The 4,430-nt window shown below is 32.5% G+C and overlaps 1 long non-coding RNA gene across 2 annotated transcripts; it reads right to left on the bottom strand.

The window, feature by feature from the left end:
• Nucleotides 1-3,101, bottom strand: LOC141661482 (uncharacterized). 2 transcript variants are annotated; one of them, XR_012549967.1, is made up of 5 exons: nt 2,668-3,101; nt 2,387-2,476; nt 1,093-1,514; nt 365-515; nt 1-280 (listed from the first exon to the last, which is right to left on the bottom strand). It is a non-coding gene; the product is annotated as an uncharacterized LOC141661482 (long non-coding RNA). The 2 variants fall into 2 exon arrangements; XR_012549968.1 differs by lacking the exons at nt 1,093-1,514; nt 2,387-2,476; nt 2,668-3,101 and adding an exon at nt 602-1,031.
• Nucleotides 3,102-4,430: the final 1,329 nt, after the last annotated feature.

Genomic DNA, 4,430 nt, shown 5'->3' with positions numbered 1-4,430 from the left:
ATGTGTACAAATAATATCAAATATGTCTATCATTCTAAACAAAGTACAACTAATGTGTAAAATCAACCATATTCCTAGTACTCAAGTCAACCCCTTTCATGCGGGCTCCAATTTTCTTTACCATTCTTCCGATCAACAAACAGATATTTGTCTCGCCTAAAACTTTTCCAAGCCTTGTGCGGCAGCAGGGTTGTCAGCAAGGTTGACAAAGCCAGGCCATTTCAATGACTCAGACTCAAAAAGAGGGAAGCCGACATCTGGCTTGCCACGACAAATGTATCTAAATTATAAATGACACATATAAGGAAAGAAAAAATAGAACCTAAAAAACAAATATAGCAACTCAGTATAATACTTCACGCACTCAATCCTTGTGGTTCGACATTTCAAGGAGTTGAAGTTGTCTGATGCATAAACTGAAACAGTGATGAGGGAATCATTGTTTTTATTGTAGAACAAGCTTCGAATAACTTCATCAGGACTGACATTCATAAAGCATATCCTTTCATTGGTTTCTGCATTCAACAATTCAAATGTTACATTTACCTTTTTCATGAAGGACAGCTTTAACTTGTATCTAAAGATTTAATTAAATGACTACCTCGGCTAAATGCAGCACAAACACCAGATTACACAAGGGCAAATATAATATCCTAGGAAGAACCTATCTCAATAACTTTTGAATCAAAGACTTTCTGAGGCTATCACCTGTATTATAGACATTAACCTATATTATAGACATTAACACTATCTTTAAGATATTATAGACATGTAACCTCTGATTAAAAAACTGGCTATAAACACATACTAATCTTAACCTATGATTAAAAAACTAAGACTTTCTGAATCAAATTAAATAGCAGCAAGAAAGTTATGGATATAATACTCAAAATAGAACTGCGACATGCCATATAAAGTTTAGTCCCAGAATATAAACACGTACTAATCTTAAATACTAAGGCTGCTAAATAGTTAATTATCAATTAAATTCTTTTTCTCACATTAAAAGAATAAAATACAAAATTAGTATAAGAGGATTCAATAAATAGGACAAGGGGTCACCAGAGAAGTACTGATTAAAAAAGGTGATACCCAATGAAATAATGCTCCCATTTGTTATAAAAAAATCATCAGCTCTAGATGCTCTCACACCCAGACCCCAAAATGAATCAAATAATGATGAATGAAGCTCTAAAGTGATTTTGAAAAGTCCCTTTTTAGAGTATGGCTCTACCCCTCTTCTCGTCATTTTCAGGTATAAGCTTTCTTAAAATTTGAAATCTGCATCAATGAAAAATATGAACCTCCATGAAATCTATAGGAAAAGGCCAGAAACAATAAACATCGGTAACATACGGGAAAAGAAAAACGATGATATACAACTGGAATTGAAAGACAGAACTATGAAATGAAGGTGTAAAAGAACTTCCCTACTGTCACACAAGGACTTTAAGCCTTTCCAAAGTACGCACCAGTCACCACAGATGCTGGTTATAAGGAGAATAATTAGCCTTCTATCAAAGAACATCAGTAGGGGGATGTTAGGAAACTCTTTTCAGAAAATGAAAAAACCTTACTTGTTCCTAAAATTATAACTATTCTTTTTAATTAAACCTCGTATAGAGGACTATATGTGCCAAAATAATGCTTTTAAAGGAAACAACTGGTAGGACAATAGTAAGTACAATTTGTTTAGCAATCCTACCAGCCAATTACAGTCCTCTACATACACAAAGCAACAAACTACTTCATTAATAATGTACACTATTGATTTGTGTATAGCTACACCTATGTATGGACACATATAAATTTCAACCATATGCGATTAATTAAAATAATAACAATTTCCTATATTTTATTGATCAAATTTTCACATTCACTAATCAGTGTAAAGATTAATCGAACTGCTCAACCCATTTTTGCAAACTCTCTAACAAGTAAAACAGGACATGTAAACTGTTGTAATATTATGTAACAAAGGTTTGGATGTATATATGTTGAAAAATGAATACATTATTTGAATTTCGATAGAAGCTAATTTGACGTAGTAGGCTAGCTTGGTAGCAGTAACCATATGCAGTATCCATAAGCTCAAAATAAAATGATACCAGCTAGCACACCTCTGTCCACAAAAAAATAATAAATCTCTACATAATTATGTAATTTAAGAATATAATCTCTCGGCCACCCACCATCTAATTTTCAATAAGAAGTACACAGTATTCATAAATAGCTAATTTATTCTAAGTGGCTAAATGAAATTCAATTGAGCAATAAGACCATATCACAGGAACTTAACTAGTACATAAAAACCACTACCTGACTCTTGCTGTACGTGTCAATACACATAAAAAAAATAAAAAAAATATAAAAATAGAAGGAATACCTTGCAACTAGTAGCTAAATCCATCTTAATATCACAACTGCTTCTTCTTGCAAGAACAAATTTATGTATGTATATAATTTACAATCAAACCTGAAGAGAGCAAAAAAAAAAGTCAAAACGAACACAATTATCATCAAATTGAATAATCAACAGGTGAAACAATAGAAACATAATGAATCATAAAGAAAATAAAGAGAGTAGTAATAGAAATATGTAAAATATAAGAGAAGGATGAAATTGAGGTGAATAAAGTTACGATGCGGAGGGAGGGAGGGAGATACCTCGATCCAAGAGCCTGCTGCCTTCAATTGGGTTTGTTGTGCCCACTTAAATCCGGTTAGGATGTTTCATGTACATATCCACCTATATACCTATGTGTTTTTCTCCAATCTTCTGCAAATAAGACGTAGCACGTAGAAAAGAACACCATTCTTGCAAGCCCAATTGCTGAAAATAGTAAACCGTCATATATAAATAGTAACCCCATCTCAGTTTAAAATGATATATAACAGAAACCAAGCTATATATAACAGAAATCAAATCAACAATAAACTAAACCAAGTCGGTCAATAAATTATGCTTCCTCACTTGAATTTGGGGTTCAATTAGAACCCTAATTTAGTTACAATATGAGATAATTATGATTTAATTAGGGATATGGAGAGAGATGAGAGAGATGAGAGATATGGAAGAGAAAGAAGAGAATGAGAGGAGGAGAGAGAGAGAGAGACGGGAGTATGAGCGAGAGAGAGAGGAGTGTGAAAGGGGATATTTAGTCCTGAAGGGGGGAAATTGGGGGATTTTTGTTTTTGTTGGGGGGAAACATTTGGGAAACAGAGGGGGAACTTATCTGTATGTTTTTTAAATTTTTTGAAATTAATCAACAACAACAGTTGTAATTTCAAACCGATGTCTGAGAAAACTCGATATCGATTATGTTAAAAACCGATGTCTAATTCATGTTTCTTGTTTTTAAAAAATAACTATCAACATCGGTTATTTTATTGACCGATGTCTAATAAACGCAGTAACATCACTTTAAAAATAACCGATGTCTAAAACACCTTTGACATTGGTCGTGTGAGCAACCGATGTCTAAGGACCGATGTCTATTGACAGAATTCTAGTAGTGCAAGAAGTTCTTTATAAAAGTGTGTTAACTGTTGCTAACCAACTCGGTAATCGATTCAAATATTGCAATTTGCCGACTTCTGTTTATTCTACTTTTCTTTTTCGTATACTCAAGGTCTATATATGCGGCTTCAGTCATCAGACATTGAAGAATATTAAATAGGAGTGGAGGTGAAGACATATGAAAATCCAACATGTTTTATGAATTGATCCACAATTGCCATGTCCATTTACCAAACATTTAGAGGACACATTTGTAATAAATTTTACTCGTTTAAAAATTTTAAAAAGGCGGGGGCAAATAGCTAATAAAAATTTTCTTTAACATAAGATTCGAAAGAGCCTCAACTCCCTTCACATATACAAACAAAAATCTTTAAAAAGACACATAGTTACCAAGACTTTAGCTTTTTTTGAGGTGTCAGAGGATACAGGTAAGCTCCCATTTCCTTACCCTTCATTTCTTGAAAATTCGCGACCATTGTTTACTTTCTGCAACCAGAAATTTTAAAAATAAATGTCAACTTTGAACTAACCTTCTTAAAATTGCATTTTGTTGTTGTTGAAATCAGGTTTCTTTGTCCACGAGACTAAAAAGATCTTATTTGATTGTTATTGTGTAAGTTTTTGATGATATATATCTTCAAATAAATATATCGTTATATGATCTTGGCCTATACATATGTTTGTTATGTGGTAGAAGAGTTTTATTTCTCTGTTATTTGTGAATGCTAATTTTCCATCTGAACTTTTAATGCCTAGATGAATTTACTTGTAAGACCGTAGGTACATATATGAAATGGGAAAAATATTCATCGGCCATGATTAAAGCTTCTGAATTTTATTTTCTTCTTAAAAATTATGTTTCTTCCACAAGAAAATTATAAAGATTTTGCTTGCTATTCTATGAATT

This window comes from Apium graveolens, chromosome 5 (genome assembly GCF_009905375.1).
Source record: "Apium graveolens cultivar Ventura chromosome 5, ASM990537v1, whole genome shotgun sequence".
Taxonomy (NCBI): Eukaryota; Viridiplantae; Streptophyta; class Magnoliopsida; order Apiales; family Apiaceae; genus Apium; species Apium graveolens.
This window is presented reverse-complemented; position numbering and strand designations above follow the sequence as displayed.